Source organism: Artemia franciscana, unplaced genomic scaffold, assembly GCF_032884065.1.
Source record: "Artemia franciscana unplaced genomic scaffold, ASM3288406v1 Scaffold_1282, whole genome shotgun sequence".
NCBI lineage: Eukaryota > Metazoa > Arthropoda > Branchiopoda > Anostraca > Artemiidae > Artemia > Artemia franciscana.
The window spans coordinates 1-18609 of NW_027062781.1; the positions used below are offsets into that span (position 1 = coordinate 1).

An 18609-nucleotide genomic window follows, 5' to 3' on the forward strand; every position below is an offset into this window, starting at 1 on the left:
CTTTGCTTACACAAAATATCACCTAGTATTATACTTAAATTTTGATTCAAAGTATTCCCTGAAGGGATTAAGCCCTTAATTTAGTTAACCATTTTTATATCAATTTTTCGTGTTTTATTTTTGGAAAAACTAATTTTTGTTTTTAAGTTTTTTTATGCCGCATGATTTTTCAATTAATTTGGAAAACTAAAAATGCATACATTTTAAAACACAAATTTATAATCAACAAAGCAACGAGAATGCTCAGTTTAGCTATAATTAGAACTTGTTTCGCACTAACAAAATTAAGCTTTCAATCTAACCAGAACCATGGACTACAAAAGCTATTTCAATTAACACTTATAGTTGACGATTATTAATTCTAATGAATCACCATTTAATTTCACCATTTAATGGTGAAATCACCATTTTGCTAAGAGTTTTTGTTTTACATGCACTGCTTAAGTCCTTGTACATTTTCTTTGAGTATACTTTGATACTTTTGTTTCCCAATTATGCTGAGTTCCGATTAGAAATAGTCAATGTTCTTTCGGGTTGGTGGATTTTATCATTTCTTCAACAATTTTATAACTGGTAAATTCCTTCAAAACTTATTTACCTTGTCTTTAATAATTGTATTTGATTAAATGTCTTTAATTCCATGAATTGGCACATTTGATCAATACCAGTGGTGTCGACTGGTGGATTGACAATTTTTATTGCAAATGAGGGTGTTTTTTGGGGTATATTTGTAAAAGAAAGTAAAAAAACAAGAGAATTGTTCTCTCTGGATTTCGAAAAATTAACTTTTCTCTGTCCCCCACCCCCTTAATTTCCGTGAATTAACGTTATTCATCAATGCTGGTTCCGATCATTGTCAGCTAAAGGGCCAAGAGGATATATCTCTGATTTAAGGTGTTATCTTTTCTGATTAAGGCTTTTTGAGTGGCAATTTTGTCCAAGTCTTGATTGGAAAATTTTCCGTTTACCATTAAAATTTTGAGATAAACTTTGATATAATGGGAAATGTTTCGTTTTGTTTACAAAAATCTAAAGACAAAGTGCTAAGTTAACTGAATGTTATTTGGGAATTGCAACCGAAATAATTTTTGTGAAAAACTTTGTTACTTGTATTCTTATAAATCCTTTGACAATCCTTTTTGAATTATCGCTTCTTGGCCTTTTAGCTAAGATAAAGTGTAGTATTTGTTCTTATCAGCTTAATATCTGATACGGCCCCTACATGGGGCCTAGAATATTAAACTGATTTTTGGAAACCGGAGGGATGTTGGGGCTTGCTCCGCTCCCTTCATGCGTTGGCCCGGTATTGATGTACCTCCGGGATCGGCGCGCCCCTATCGAGGGGAAACCAAAGTCCATAAACCCTAATCAATAATTTGTATAATATGTTATTCAAAGTGAAGAGAGACTCTGCCGTTTGTTATTTAGTCATTGAAACTATTGGAAATCATTTTTTTTCCATATGAAAAAAAGAAGAAACACTGTATAAAATTTACAAAAATGAATGGTTAAAAAGCCAATGGGTGGACGCCATAATTAATTTAAAGTGCCCAAGCTGGACCAAAGTCCCCATGCATCTTTATCGAAAATAGTTCGTAATTATAAACTGCTAAAATTTAAATTGAACCAATATTCGATAAAATCGCTGAAGCGACTGTTTTGGGCCTCAGGCGGCTTGGCTCTGCGGTGAGTTGTTGATAGTAGTAATGACTAGAGCCCCCCTATGATTGTTAGAGAGAAAATAATTGGCAAAGTCAGTAGAACCCTCACTGGGTTCTCAGAAATTAAAATTTCGACTTTTCAGTCAAATTAATAAGAGAGTGAGAAACCCCTGATTTTCTTTTCTCAAAAAGGTAAACTTTCATTTACACGATCTAGAGGCGTGCATATGAAAATGAAATGGGGCATTCCTATTTTCAAAAATAATTCAGAGACTTGATTCACTGCTGTGAAAAAAGTATTGTAAAGCTACATCTGTTTAATAAATTAAAGTTTGTGAGTGGCATTCAAAGCAACCTGATTTATGTCGAAAGACATTAGTAAAATGTTTGATTTTAAACAGTTCATATTTCCCTAGCAAGAAAGCTGCCTTAGTCATGAAAGAGGTGCTCTTAGGGCGAGGCCTACCCATTACACTCCGGATTGGCTGACCCCTGTGATTAACCCAAATGGGGTTAACTCAACAACGTAATTTTTAGTAGTTGGGGAGTGCGTTTTTTCGGACCTAAGTCCACACATTAAATAGATTTCTTCGTTTAAGCGCGGACTATGTTTCAATTTTGTGAATTGAAAGGAAAAACTGTGCAAATTAATAATGTTTAAACCAAGTAAATTAGAACATCTCTTAAATAAACACATTTTGTTTTTCTTAGTCTTGTATAAAAGCAAATGATAGGGTATCAATTACCAGTCGCCATAATTAAATTAAATTGCCTAAACTGATTGAATTCCTGATGCATTTTGTTTTTGAAAATACTCCGTAATTATCAAATACTAATTTTTAAATTGAACTGGGAATCGAATCAAATTGCTAAAATTTAAATTAAGTCACAAAGGCTAGTCTTAAAAAGTGAAATGCCCTTGGTCACTACACATTTCATCAAGTCAATTGCGTTGGCAACATATCAGACTAAGAATTCCTTCACTACCGCTAAGCTTCTTGGAATATTTTAATAGGGGGCCTTTGGCTACAGCAATTGATCGACCATTCAGCTACATTACAATTATTTTTGGGCCTGATTACTGAATATTTATGTTACTTTCTGCAGATTTAGTTTTAGTAGTATGTCATTAAAGTTTCCCATGAATTGCTGTTCATTGAATATGTTTTCGTATCATATGATTTTTTTGGCCCGTATTTACTTGATTGAACATTGAATTTCTTATTGCTTTTGAACTTTGTTAAAAAAAATCCACGAGGATTTACTAGGATTTATTTTTATATTACCAAGTCAACCTTAGCGATTTTCATAGCTCTGACCTCTCCTCATATCGAGTTAATCTTTCGCCTTTTACTAAAGATTACCGTGGGGCTGGGCACTTGATGAGTCTTAACAAATTTTTGAATGCCGAAAGGCAGACTAGTATACACTATTGTTGTATGTTTTTAAGATTACTTATCTAGATATTATTTATATATTATCTTACTTATCAAGATATTAGGGTTGTCAGACAAGTAACCCTGGAAAATGCAAGATAATTGAAGTTTTTTATGAACAAAAATCCAATCTTTTCAAAAATATAAAACAAATGGTGAACTTATGGGCAAATACTAAAAAGGGACAGTAATTGTGAAATATGGCAAAACTTCCAATGGTGTCTAAATAAGCTATGTTTACAGCGAAGTAGACGTGATTGGTATTGTTAGTCGCCTAGTTGCCTACAGCCCTTCAGTTGACAAGTGGCTGGATAGATGTTTGTTGTTATCTTTTGCAGATGACATCCAGGGAAGCTACTTTTCAGCGGGTAAGGGATGCTCGAAGGCACTCTTGGTTTGATGCAATAGTGTGCCAAGTCCTATGCGCTATTGAGTCCTGAATCTCTTAGGGCCCTCATTCCTCCCTCGTCTAGGAACCGTATTTCCATTCCATTTTAGGGGATTCCTCTAAAATGAGGAGTTTTGAGATCTTACAGGGGCAAATCCGTTCATTTGGGGATTCCATTGGTTTCTAGATACAATGCTCAGTCTGGCGGGAGAACACGATTCAAGAGACCATTCTCTGTGTGAACGGAAAAGAGGATCAACAGGTGATTCTCCATGTGAAGGAAGACCAAGAAACAGGTCTGTGAGGAAGGAGAAGCCTGGAGCCTAAATGCAAATATAACACAAAATCTCTGTGATTTACCACCTCAAAGTTTTATATTCGTTGATACATTCGGTTAGTCTGAAGTGTGGCATTCTAACAGCTAAACTAATGATTCCTCGGTCTGAAATGACTGAAATACATTTTACAACATATTTTGGCACAAGGAATGTATGTGGTCAGGACTGGCCCTTTTTTCTTATGCAGGCCTTCCTCAAGAACCATCCTAAATTTTACGCAAGTCTATTTTGCCTCCAGAGGGAGAAGACTTTGTGATGGGCCAATGGGCCTGTACGAAATTGGAACGGAAACGATTCTTGTATTTATTTCTTAAGCCCTTAGATGGTGTAAAAGCGATTCAAGTCCCAGCTACATTTAATCCTCTTTTGCTTCGTCTTAAAAAGTAACTATTTCTGGATTTATTATCCTTAGAGCATAGCCACGTAATTTATTTAGGCTAAAAAGTAAAAGGCAAAGCATTGCTCAACAAATCTGAACAAAACTAACTGAAATCCATACACACTATTACTGCATAAAGTAATTGATCTTCTGCCCTTGAAAAATCAAAAGATACCACCAAATTGGAATGCAACTTTCCTCGTACTACTTTGTTTCTACTAAGTCCTTGTAGCTCGACTCCATCTTATAGGACTTTTTTTCATTTCTTTTGCTTTTTTACAGCGGCGTAATTTTGTCAAAATCCAGACTTAAAGGGGATGGAGGAGCAAAGATGGAACCCTTTGTCCAAAATAAAGTGAAAATAGCAGTAAAAACAAAAAGAAGTCATTTGGTACCACAGAGGCACTGTTTAGTACTCTAAAAGAACTATAAATTTACTTAAAAAAGAAAGTGTTTCTGTATATCCTTAAATTTATACGTTAATATTAGTTTAGACTAAATTTTGGAAGAAACTAAATTTCAGAAGGGGGAGGGGAATGAGGTTTGGGGGAGGGGCAGTTGTATCTTCCAGCTCCATAGCAAATTACGCCCCTACTTTTCTATGGTTTCAAACCTTAGAGTTGTTTAATAAGCTTTGATCAAATTCTCCTATAAAACTGGAATTCTACGTGAAGGCCATCTATTGTTCAAGACAGTCTTCTGGGCTACATAGTTAGTAAGAAGATGGAATTATAGAATTACTCAAGTAAATGACAAATGAAAAGGACAAATACATATACAATAAAGTAAGCAATCATTTATCTGATAAAGTCTAACTGTTTCGTGTCTGTGCATCTTTCTTAGGTGATTGAAAATTCAGCTTTTGTTTCCATATTTGAAGCAAATTGAATAATGTCTTAATAAAACTTGCATTGTTACAATGTAGCATATATGGAAAACCAGTGGCTCTAATTCAGGGAAGGATTTTTCCTCCACAAGATGTCTTTCCTGTATTCCTCCTCTTAGATTCAAAAAAAATCTCTTCGTGGTCTTATCATTGAAAAAGGGCTTGTTTTTTTTCTTTGTATTTTTCTTAAAGAAATTGAAAAGACAACGAGATTCCCCTGCCTGGAATCTAGAGAATACTCTTTCGCCCCCTCTCCCCTTCCGCTTGGGCTGTGTTTACATATCTATTTTGAGGAAGGAATACAAAAAAAAAAAAAATAAAACCCATCGGAAACTTGTTTAAATGCATTGACCTACGTTTTAACGAGTCAGACAAACAGATCGGGGATTAGCTCATTGGGTCCAGCCTTGTCCTCTAGTTTCCATGAATTGGCTCTTTTGAACAATACCAGTGGGTTCGACTGGTGGATTGACAACTTTTATTGCAAATGAGGGTGTTTTTGGGGTATTTTTGTAAAAGAAAGTAAAAATACAAGAGAATTGTTCTCTCTGGATTTCGAAAAAAAACTTTTCTCTGTCCCCCACCCCCTTAATTGTCGTGAATTAACGTTATTCATCAATGCTGGTTCAAATCATTGTCAGCTAAAGGGCCAAGAGAATATATCTTTGATTTAAGGTGTTATCTTTTCTGATTTTGGCTTTTTGAGTGAGAATTTTGTCCAAGTCTTGATTGGAAAATTTTCCGTTTACCATTAAAATTTTGAGATAAACTTTGATATGATGGGAAATGTTTCGTACTGTTTACAAAAATCTAAAGACAAACTGATAAGTTAAGTGAATGTTATTTGGGAATTGCAACCGAAATAAATTTTGTGACAAACTTTGTTACTTTTATTCTTATAATCGCTTTGACAATCCTTGTTGAATTTGCTTCTCGGCCTTTTGGCTAAAATCAAAGTGTAATATCTGTTTTTATCAGCTTAATATCTGATACGGCCCCTACAAGGGGCCTAGAATATTAAACTGATTTGTGAAACCGGAGGGTAACACCAACAAATTATTGCTTATAGCGGCCGTTATTTAACAAAATTCGAACTCCAGCGTAAAGAACAAGGCATTGAAAGCGGAGGGGGAACTTCCTCTTGTGCGTAATATGAGTAGGTTAGCCTCTTCGTCCATACCTCGCTCTTTAAGCTAAAGTTCGAATTTTGTTCCATTTCTTTAAGAATGACCCCTGAATCACAAAAGCCGTTTAATTAGAACAAATAGCTCTTTTGAAATTACCATAACTACTATAGTGTGAACAGAGAGGTATTGACGAGGGGACGAACCCCCTCATATATGTAATAGTTTCTGTTCGTCTTAAGTTTTAATGTTACTTTTTACTTGCAGTTTAAAAAGCTTTTTTAGATTTAATTTCTGATATTTTTTTTTAATTGCGCTGGAATATCCAGTGCCCCCTTCATAGTAATTTTCTTTCCCCATAAGAAACTCTTTCCTTGGAAAATCTTCCTACGGGACCCAATCCTCCTGACCCTCCTCCCGCAGAAAATGTATGTATGCTTACCAATAACTAATAGTATGTGTAAACAATGGGCAAAGTTCATAACTTACAGCCGTTCCCCTTGGGACGGTAGGGGATTAAGTCATCCTCAAAGACATAGATATTTTAACTATCATTGGATAATTCGACATTGCTAAAGATATATGGCTATCACAAAATTTGATCTGTTGACTTTGGGGGAAAATGAGGGCGGGAGGGGGTTTAGCTTCAATTCTTTGGTCACTTAAAAAGGGCAGTAGAACTTTTAATTTCCGTCCGCGATCCCTCTCGCGAAATTCAAGGACTACTGAGTCTACATAATTACCCCCGGAAAAAAAAAAAACCAAGTAAACACGCATCCGTGATCTTTCTTCGCACAAAAAACACAAATTCCACATTTGTGCAGATAAAGGCTTTAAACCCTACAGCATGATTCTCTGACTGTAAAAACTTTTTTCTATAGATAAATATTTACTCCACTTTGATTTAAAGTCCCCGCCAATAGAAATTCTTATTACATTATATTATTTTATTTCTTTATCTGTCATGTTTTAGAATTGATAATCGTCAACTATAAGTGTTAATTGAAATAGCTTTTGTAATCCATGGTTCTGGTTAGATTGAAAGCTTAATTTTGTTAGTGCGAAACAAGTTCTAATTATAGCTAAACTGAGTATTCTCGTTGCTTTGTTGATTATAAATTTGTGTTTTAAAATGTATGCATTTTTAGTTTTCCAAATTAATTGAAAAATCATGCGGCATAAAAAAACTTAAAAACAAAAATTAGTTTTTCCAAAAATAAAACACGAAGAATTGATATAAAAATGGTTAACTAAATTAAGGGCTCAATCCCTTCAGGGAATACTTTGAATCAAAATTTAAACATAATAGGCTACTAGGTGATATTTTGTGTAAGCAAAGTTAATATTATTAGACTGTGTGGTTGGCATACAATTTTCTGGATATTCTTACTGATCCCCTCCTAAAGTCATTTATGGAGTCCACTATATTACTAATTTAAGTTATTTGAAATAGTTTTTTATGAGAAATATTTAAATTTATAGACTAATTTATATTTGTCTGTGTGTGTGTGTGTGTGCGTGTTTGTGTGTGTGGCTGGGTAGAGAATTTAAAGTGGCGAAACTCTATAGGCCAGTGTATTCTCCTGATGAGCCCTTCATGATATTTTCATGATATATATATATATATATATATATATATATATATATATATATATATATATATATATATATATATATATATATATATATATATATATATATATATATATATATATATATATGTATATATGTATATACAAAATATTGTAAATATACGATATTTGTTGCACTAGAACACTTTTACAAGTGAGTGTCTTGTAAAAGTCTAATGTCTTCTCTATGTGTTGCTGTGTGTGGAAAAAAATTTCATGTGTTGCTGTGGAAAATGTCGTCTTACGCACTTACGTATGACATAATTTATTATGAGTTTGAATTTTGAGACGTTTCCGTGAAAATATCTTTAAATCAAAGATCAAGTTGTCAGATTTATGCTTCTTTCTCATTAGATTTAGGGGTTTAAGTCATTGTCAAAGACACAATTACTAGATTTTTTTACTATGCTTTAAAATGGCTATCTCAAAATTTTGATAGGACGACTTTTGGTTAATTAATTGGGCACTAGAACTTATGACTTCCGATCAAATAAGTTCTTTCCCGATATACTATGATCACTGGTTCAATTTTGATCATCCCTGGAAAAACACAGCAACATATTAACACACACACAAAATCCTAGATTTTTGTAGAATTGCCTTGCAAAAATGTGTCATAAAATTAACTTTATTAATTGAAACATACTTTCTAAAACGGAACCATATGTCCATCAGCTCTCCTTTTCCCTTTGGAACTCCCAAGCTATTTTCAAAAATATCCTAGTAAATCAGTCTAATGGAAATAATCATTGCAATGTCTACCCAAATGCACTTTCTCGAAGAAAAAAATTATATAGATAACTGTACGAATAAAAAAAAAAAAAAATCAGTGTAATAGATACGAATAAAAAAAGACAGAATAAGGTGAAGGAAGAAAGCATCAGACAAATTACTTTTCCGTATATAAGCAATAATTGTGAGTTATTCCGCTTGTTCGTCTTTTGTAATTCATGTGCGTAAGCTAAAAATTTTATTTGTGGAACGTACGTCAGGATTGACTACTAGTTTCAGGTATCAGTAGCGTTAATATTCTGACAAAATCTTATTTTAAAATTTGAACATGACAGCCATAAAACTTTTCAGTAAATAGGGGTAACACCAAAATAACTTTTTAGTAATAAAAAGTATTTTTGGGTTATTCCCCCATCCCTCAGAAAATACCCCTGTGTGAAATTCCCCCTCCCCTCCCATAGAGTAAATAGAGGAATAGAAAATGATGTAGTCCTAGTAAAAAAAATAATGTAAAAAAAAGTTAGTGCCCAATTTTTGTTAAAACTATATAGCAAAAAATTTTATCCCCCAGGCGCATTTAAGGCTCGAATGAAAAGGTTGGTAATATAAACTTTACAGATCGTTCATTTGGTTGAAATTGGAATTTTTTAATTCCTTTTTAAGAATCAAAAGTGATGGATTTCAATCAGACCTTCCCCGACTACCCTTCTTTGCTCCTAATACAATAATGGCTTAGATTATTAAGTTTGGCCTTTCAGAGTAAGCTGTGGCAGATCTTGAACTCGTCTGAAGCCACTATGTGTATACTTTTAATACAAATTCTACGGTTAATAAGTCACTAGAACCTGTGGGTCAAGATTCTAAGCTATGCTCTAGGGGACTTAAAATTCTTATGGAAGAGATGATTGTATAAACTTTATAATTGGCTCATTTGGTTTAATTTAAAGTTTTAGTTCCCTTTTAAGAGTCAAAAGTGATTGAATTCAACAAGCCCCCCTCCCAGCAACCGGTCTTTCACCACGCACAAATATCACAATAACAGCTTACATTATAAAGATAGACCTTTCAGGGTAATTTGTGGCACACCTAGCCAGAAGACACTATGCGTGTACTTTTAATGCCACATCTACAATTATAGTAACTAATGACGTTAAGGGTTGAAACGTTTAGTGGGAGTTACAATTAAAGGAAAGACGCGATACACATGAAAGTATTAAAAGGTAATATAAGCAATATCATAGGCAGCGCAGCTCTATCTATATCATTTATATTTTAAAGGAGCTAATTTGATTGGAAATTCGAAGTTGTAGTACCCTTTTTAATACTCGAAAGTGTTTGGAGTGTAATCAGCCCTCCTCTTTAGCTCATAATTATCCATGCATTTTAATCAAAATTTTAAGAAAGCCATTTTGTTTAGCATAGTTTAACGATCTTGTAAATATATATTTAGGGCTATTGTGCAGGTTAACCCCCCACTGTTTCGCGATTTTCTCTTTATGCTTGAAAACCAAATGTAACTTTAAGATTAAATTACTCATAATTTAACTTTAAGACTCATAAAAAGGAGCTAAAAGTTCTAATTTCAACCTAATGAGTCACTTCTAAAGTTTATATAACCTGTCCTTCCCTTCAAACCCTAAATTCCCAAGGGGCACAAAATGCACCACTCACCTTCAGACTCTAGTGGTTTATATCAATCCAAAAGCCTTGTTACAGGGGCTATGGACTATATTGAATAAACGGAGTGTCTCAAAATTTATATTGGATGTGTTTTTGGGGCGTGTGGGGGATGGTAGCTGCACTGTGGTCATTTTAATTCTTAAAATGGAATAACTTACAAAAATACATAAAAGTTTAAAAGTGGAAAAATACGCTACACTCTTATGAAAAGTGAAATTTCGATTCATAAATATTTGGCAACAACAGAATGCCCCCGTAACAATAAATTTATGTGTGGTTATCTTTCCAACGTATTTCAATCAATTTTAAGCAGCAAACAATCTAGGAAGAGGGGGAGGGGCTTTCAAAAAGGGGGAATAGCTATGGCTCCCATTAATTTCGTTCGTCGTTAATTTATAAGGAAACTCACATCTTTTGCTATACTGACAAATTTACCCCTCCCTGGCGTATCGATTGGCAGAGGATGGGGATCAATTGTAAATTTATTTCCCCCTCCTTCTATATTTTGCGAAGTATATTTTTTTGAATTGTCATTTACAAATGGGCTACCTGTTTCTGTTTTCATTAAAAAAAAAAAAAAATCAAAATTGACCCTTCTTGGTTTGGAAAATGAATCTCACCCTCCCCACTACATTTTATTGAATTTACCCCACTGTCCCATCCTGAGACATACTCCTCGTGTGTTCTTGGGAAATAGAAAAGTGTTTCAAATAAATACCTGAAACGTCCCTGTTCTTAAACTTAATTAAATGAAAAAACAAGTTTTTTTTTAACTGAAAGTAGGGAGCGAAATTAAAACTTAAAATGAAATGGAAACTAGTCCGCATATGAAAGGGACTGTCCCTTTCTCAACGCCCGCTCTTCACGCTAAAGTTTGACTCTTCCTCATAACTCTGCTTTATAAAACAATACAAAACTTCTTGTAAAGAGCGGAGTGTTTAGGAGGGGACAGCCCTTTTCATATACCAAATGATTTCTGTTCGTTTTAAGTTTTAATGTCGCTCCTTACTTTCAGTTAAAAAAACTTGTTTTTTTATACTGAATTTCTGAACGTTTTCGAATTAACTCAGATTTTGATTTTCACTCACCGCATATGAATAATTAACGTGAAATTTGAATATTAATTTTACTTTTTTTTAAACAAATAATAACCTAAGTGTGAATTTTGTTTCAGTTGTTTAAGAATTACTCCTGAATCGAAAAGGTTATTTAGTTAGAATAGTAGCCTCTTTTCAAAGCTAAAAAATAAACTTCAGCGCAAGAGCAAGCTACAGGGGAGAGGCAAACCATGTCATATACGTAATATTTTCTGTTAGTTTTCAGTTTTAATGTTACTTCTTACTTTCAGTTGAAAAAACATGTTCTTATTTAATTGCTGAAAGTTTCTTTAATAATGTCGGGAAATCCGGCTCCCCTCCATGGAAAATTCCCTTCCCCCACGAGAAATTCCTCCTTGGAAAGATTTTACCACGTAACTAGAATTAGTGATATTTGTGAAACTAATTTTGTAAGGCATAGTAACAAAACGTTCAAAGAGGACGAAACTATTTTATAAAAATGATTCACAAGTTGAGCAATTCTCAAATGACTGAAATGCATGAAAAAAATATCTTTAAAATATAGGTAATAATTTATTATGAAATAATACTTAATAATATATACGTATTTACTCGATAGATGTATAATTTATTAAAACATTAATAGTTTCAATGTTATTCCTTACTTTTAGTTGGAAAAAACTTGTTTTTTTTTAATTTAATAACAACCACAAGCCGAAGACATACAATATCTTTGGTTCAGTATCACATAAAAATCATAGTTATAAAGCTGCTTACAGTAAAACCCAATGCTAAGTTTGAACGGAAAATAACACCCACAAATTATTTATTATATCGGCCGTTATTTAACAAAATTCGAACTCTAGCGTAAGGAACGAGGTATTGAAAGGGGAGAGGGAACTTCCTCATATACGTAATATGAGTGGGTTAGCCTCCTCGTCAATACCTCGCTCTTTAAGCTAAAGTTCGAATTTTGTTCCGTTTCTTTAAGAATGATCCCTGAATCACAAAAGCCGTATAATTAAAACAAATAGCTCTTTTGAAATTACCAAAACTACTTTAGTGTAAACAGAGAGGTATTGACGAGGGGACGAACCCCCTCATATATGTCATAGTTTCTGTTCGTCTTAAGTTGTAATATTACTTTTTACTTGCAGTCTAAAAAGAATGTTTTTTTACATTTAATTTCTGATCGTTTTTTTTTTAATTGCGCTGGAATATCCAGTGCCCCCTTTATAGAATTTTTTTTTCTCCATAAGAAACTCTTCCCTTGGAAAATCTTCCTACGGGACCCAATCCTCCTGACCCCCCCCCCTCACCCAGAAAATGTCTGTATGCTTACCAATAACTAATAGTAAGTGTAAACAATGGGTAAAGTTCATAATTTACAGCCATTCCCCTTGGGACGGTAGGGGATTAAGTCGTCCTCAAAGACATAGATATTTCAACTATCATTGGATAATTCGACAATGCTAAAGAGATATGGCTATCACAAAATTTGATCTGTTGACTTTGGGGGAAAAGGAGGGCGGGAGGGGGTTTAGCTTCAAGTCTTCGGTCACTTCAAAAGGGCACTAGAACTTTTAATTACCATTCGAATGATCCCTCTCGCGAAATTCTAGGACCACTGAGTCTACATAATTACCCCTGGAAAAAAAACAAGTAAACACGCATCCGTGATCTTTCTTCGCACAAAAAACACAAATTCCACATTTGTGCAGATAAGAGCTTTAAATCCTACAGCATTGTTCTCTGATACGCTGAATCTGACGGTGTGATTTTCATTAAGAACCTATACCTTTCAGGGGTGTAAATTTAAAAAAAAATTAAAAACACCTGAAATACTTGCAACCCTTCCCCCAGAAGCTTTGAGGGGTCAGTCATCCTCAAAACTATAATTATTAGGTCTTTAGACAATGGTGAACAAAATGGCTATCTCAAAATTTTGAGTAGAAAACTTTGCTACTAGGTCTTTCTATTTCCTATTAAACGAACCCTCTTCCGATCATCTAGGATCAATGGTCCGATGTGATCACCCTATCAACACCTATCTGTGACCTAGTTTTCAACAAAAAAATTAAAATTACTCATTTTCATATATAAGGGATTGAATCTCTAAAGTAGGGTTCTCTGATAAGCTGAACCTTATGGTATGATTTTCATTAAATCATTTCATTTTTTGGGGGCGTTTCCTTCTTTTTCAAAAATTGGGCAAATTTTTTCAGGCTCGAAACTTTGGGGGAAAGCACAAAACTTCACGAATTCTATATTTTGAAAAAATATCAAAATTCAATTCTTTTGATGTATCTACTATTATCAAAACCCCGATTCTTACAGTTTCGGTTACAATTGCGGCGCATCGCTCTGTACTTATTTTGTTACCACGAACTAGTTGATTTATTAGGTCAAAAGGTCAAATAATAACAAATACGGTTTTGCTCGACCTTTTTGCTGCTAAAGTAATTAGGACAAAGGTAAATGTAAGCATTTGGGTTCTTTCTTCCTAACTACCAATAGAATATTTATATAACAGGCTTGGGGTAATGAATCATACTTTTTCTACTCTATGTATTTTATAATCTCCCCCTTCCCCCTATTCTTTGCCAGATTTATATTTTTGTAAAATTTCTTTTGTAATTTCTACGACTAAGAATTTGAAACTTAACCTGCCAACTTTACTCGTAATTCCAAAATCAACATATTTGTTTTTTTTTACGATTTTATATGGTAGCCTTAGTTTAACGACATTTGAAGCTTAAAATATTATATTCTATTAAGCCCTGTTTAATTTCAAAAACACTGAAACGCAAGAGATTATGAATTTCAACTAGGGAGTGGTCATCCCCTCGATTTCTTATTACTTTATTGATTCTTGTCTTACAAGTCCTCTACTTACTTTACATTTTATATTTTAATAAAATATTTATATTATTAAAAATTCGCAATCAATAGACAATAAATTAGATTTTGAATTATGAATCTTTAAAATTTTTTATGCTTTAAAACAAAAGAATAAAAAATATTTCTACTCAGTTAATTAAAACTTATATATATTAACCGTGGTTCCACCTCTACAGGAAGAATCTGGCAATTTTCATAAATAATATTTACAATTTTTGAAGGGTTGATTCAATTGTTGAGTTATGAAGAAACGATACTTTTTACCATCCCGATAGACTCCTTGTAGTTTGAACTAATGTCCTGAAAAATAATTACATTGTGTTTATGGTAAATTTTAGTTGATTCAAAGCTGAATCATAAAAATAATTGAAAAGGCGATTTGCTCAAAAATTAAATTTAATAAAACTTCAGATTGATACGTAATTTAATATTACTAAAACCCAGAGTTGCAATTATTTGGGCTCAAGAGAGAGAGAATGCTTGGGTGTTAGTGGCTATTCTACGTCAGTATCTTTTTATGTTTAAAAAAACTGTATAATGTACACCGACGTTTTCAAGGACTAGAGAAATCTTATTAATGACAAGGTAAACAAATTTTGAAGGATTTTACCAGTTGTAAAATTGTTGAAGAAATGATAAAATCCACCAACCCGAAAGACCATTGACTATTTTTAATCGAAACTCAGCATAATTGGGAAACAAAGGTATAATCAAAGACGAAATGTATGACGAAGATGAAAATGTATTTCACCGGGTCAACATTTGGAGGAAACACTGTGTTGCAAGATGCAAAACTACGGAGCAATATATTCTTAGGGATATATTTGGGACAATCAGGGGAAGAGCCCCCCCCCCCCCCGAGATATTGAAGAGTTATATTTTCGTGAATCGACGCCACTACATTTCATGTTTCTATGGAAATGCAGTTTTTTCTTCTATTCTCAGTCCTTTTTTTTCTAGCACTTTTTGGGTCCGGAGCGCTTTACCTAAAATTTTCTTACTCAAAACATTATATCCGAACATTTTTAAACAAGGACAATTTTAGGCAAAATTAAAGGTCCCTACTGCTATTATTTATTATTGAAAACATACTCATCTGTGTCCTTCGTCCCACAGTGGCGTAATTTCATCAAAATCCTAGTGGAGCCAATATTTTCCAGATCAAGTGAAAATGATAATAAAACTCTCTGTTTTTTTCTAGTTAGACCTCAACGTTGTTAGTACAATTAGACTTTGCAATTATCAAGTTTTTTCACAAAAATATGCGTTCTTTGAACTTTTCTAATGGCTGTAAAAACTTTTTTCTATAGATAAATATTTATTTCACTTTGATTTAAAGTCCTCGCCAATAGAAATTCTTATTACATTATATTATTTTATTTCCTTATCTTTCATGTTTTAGAATTGATAATCGTCACCTATAAGTGTTAATTGAAATAGCTTTTGTAATCCATGGTTCTGGTTAGATTGAAAGCTTAATTTTGTTAGTGCGAAACAAGTTCTAATTATAGCTAAACTGAGTATTCTCGTTGCTTTGTTGATTATAAATTTGTGTTTTAAAATGTATGCATTTTTAATTTTCCAAATTAATCGAAAAATCATGCGGCATAAAAAAACTTAAAAACAAAAATTAGTTTTTCCAAAAATAAAACACGAAAAATTGATATAAAAATGGTTAACTAAATTAAGGGCTTAATCCCTTCAGAGAATACTTTGAATCAAAATTTAGGAATAATACTAGGTGATATTTTGTGTAAGCAAGGTTCATATTATTAGACTGTGTGGTTGGTATACAGTTTTCTAGCTATTCTTACTGATCCCCTCCTAAAGTCATTTATGGAGTCCACTATATTACTAATTTAAGCTATTTGAAATAGTTTTTTATGAGAAATATTTAAATTTATAGACTAATTTCTATTTGTCTGTGTGTGTGTGTGTGTGTGTTTAGGAATTTTTACTTTTTGTGTATTATTCAGTTTTTTCATTCAGCCTTTTTTTTGGGAGGGGGGGGCCGATAGAGCAGTACTAAAATCAAGCAATAACACACACACACACACACACATAGATATATATATATATATATATATATATATATATATATATATATATATATATATATATATATATATATATATATATATATATATATATATATATATATATATATATATATATATATATATATATATATATATATATATATATATATATATATATATATATATATATATATATATATAGAAATTACATAGAATAGAAATAAGAATTTACAAATAATAAAAAATAAGAAATAAAAATAAGAATAGAAATTACAGACCGGGACACAAATGACGACCGGGACACCGGGACACAGGGAATATAAATGACGACCGGGAAACAGGGACACATCATTAGAATAATGAGGAATAGATCTGAATACGGATTGTTTTTCCCATGGACAATTATATGTTGCATGTTCAAGAGTCGGTAAACCTGACAATCTATTTATATGCACAGACAATGGGACATCGAAGAATGTTGTATATTCACATGTTTTACGTAGTTAAAAACATATATATATATATATATATATATATATATATATATATATATATATATATATATATATATATATATATATATATATATATATATATATATATATATATATATATATATATATATATATATATATATATATATATATATATATATATATATATATATATATATATATATATATATATATATATATATATATGTATATTGTAAATATACGATATTTTTTGCACTAAAACACTTTTACAAGTGAGTGTCTTGTAAAAGTCTAATGTCTTGTCTATGTGTTGCTGTGTGTGGAAAAAATTTCATGTGCTGCTGCGGAAAATGTCGTCTTACACACTTACGTATAACATATTTTATTATGGGTTTGACTTTTGACACGTTTCCGTCTCAAATTGCAACATAGTGCGCGCTCAAAGGAAGAAACCTATTTAATGTGTAGAGGGGTCCCCGCGAACGCAGTCCCCCACTACCATAAAATTACGCTGTTGAGCTACCCCCATTTGTGGTAATCACAGGGGTCAGCCAATCCGAAGTGCAGCGGAAAGGCCTCACCCTGTGAGCGCCTCCTTCATGATCAAGGTAAATCTCTAGCCAGGTAAGTAGGAATTGTTCAAAATCTTAATTTAAAAAGACTTAATTTAAATTTTAGCAATTTGATTCGATTCCCAGTTCAATTTAAAAATTAGTATTTGATAATTACGGAGTATTTTCAAAAACAAAATGCATCAGGAATTCAATCAGTTTAGGCAATTTAATTTAATTATGGCGACTGGTCATTGATACCCTATCATTTGCTTTTATACAAGACTAAGAAAAACAAAATGTGTTTATTTAAGAGATGTTCTAATTTACTTGGTTTAAACATTATTAATTTGCACAGTTTTTCCTTTCAATTCACAAAATTGAAACATAGTCCGCGCTTAAACGAAGAAATCTATTTAATGTGTGGACTTAGGTCCGAAAAAACGTAGTCCTCAACTACTAAAAATTACGTTGTTGAGTTAACCCCATTTGGGGTAATCACAGGGGTCAGCCAATCCGGAGTGTAATGGGTAGGCCTCGCCCTAAGAGCACCTCTTTCATGATTAAGGCAGCTTTTTTGCTAGGGAAATATGAATTGTTAAAAATCAAACATTTTACTAATGTCTTTCGACATAAATCAGGTTGCTTTGAATGCCACTCACAAACTTTAATTTATTAAACAGATGTAGCTTTACAATACTTTTTTCACAGCAGTGAATCAAGTCTCTGAATTATTTTTGAAAATAGGAATGCCCCATTTCATTTTCATATGCACGCCTCTAGATCGTTTAAATGCAAGTTTACTTTATTGAGAAAAGAAAATCAGGGGTTTCTCACTCTCTTATCAATTTGACTGAAAAGTCGAAACTTTAATTTCTGAGAACCTAGTGACCGTTCTACTGACTTTGCCAATTATTTTCTCTCTAACAATCATAGGGGGGCTCTAGTCATTGCTACTATCAACAACTCACCGCAGAGCCAAGCCGCCTGAGGCCAAAAAAAGTCGCTTCGGCCATTTTATCGAATATTGGTTGAATTTAAATTTCAGCAGTTTATAATTACGAACTATTTTCGATAAAGATGCATGGGGACTTTGATCCAGCTTGGGCACTTTAAATTAATTATGGTGTCCACCCATTGGCTTTTTCACTCTTCATTTTTTTAAATTTTATACAGTGTTTCTTCTTTTTTTCATATGGAAAAAAAATGATTTCCAATATATTCAAGGACTAAGTAACAAACAGCAAGGTCTCTCTTCACTTTGAATAACATATTATAAACATTATTATTAAGGTTCATGGACTTTGATTTCCCCTCGAAAGGGGTGCG

The 18609-nt window shown here is 32.8% G+C and overlaps 5 non-coding genes and 1 pseudogene across 5 annotated transcripts; 4 read left to right on the plus strand and 2 right to left on the minus strand.

Moving 5' to 3' along the window:
* Positions 1-1146: 1146 nt before the first annotated feature.
* Positions 1147-1337, plus strand: LOC136042436 (U2 spliceosomal RNA). The gene has a single exon (XR_010621306.1). It is a non-coding gene; the product is annotated as a U2 spliceosomal RNA (small nuclear RNA).
* Positions 1338-2065: 728 nt separating this feature from the next.
* On the plus strand, positions 2066-2229 carry LOC136042434 (U1 spliceosomal RNA). Its single transcript, XR_010621304.1, has one exon. It is a non-coding gene; the product is annotated as a U1 spliceosomal RNA (small nuclear RNA).
* Positions 2230-2971: 742 nt separating this feature from the next.
* Positions 2972-3082, plus strand: LOC136042430 (U5 spliceosomal RNA). Its single transcript, XR_010621300.1, has one exon. It is a non-coding gene; the product is annotated as a U5 spliceosomal RNA (small nuclear RNA).
* Positions 3083-6013: 2931 nt separating this feature from the next.
* On the plus strand, positions 6014-6149 carry LOC136042427 (U2 spliceosomal RNA; annotated as a pseudogene).
* An 11047-nt stretch (positions 6150-17196) lies between these two features.
* On the minus strand, positions 17197-17361 carry LOC136042426 (U1 spliceosomal RNA). The gene has a single exon (XR_010621298.1). It is a non-coding gene; the product is annotated as a U1 spliceosomal RNA (small nuclear RNA).
* Positions 17362-17708: 347 nt separating this feature from the next.
* On the minus strand, positions 17709-17872 carry LOC136042435 (U1 spliceosomal RNA). Its single transcript, XR_010621305.1, has one exon. It is a non-coding gene; the product is annotated as a U1 spliceosomal RNA (small nuclear RNA).
* Positions 17873-18609: the final 737 nt, after the last annotated feature.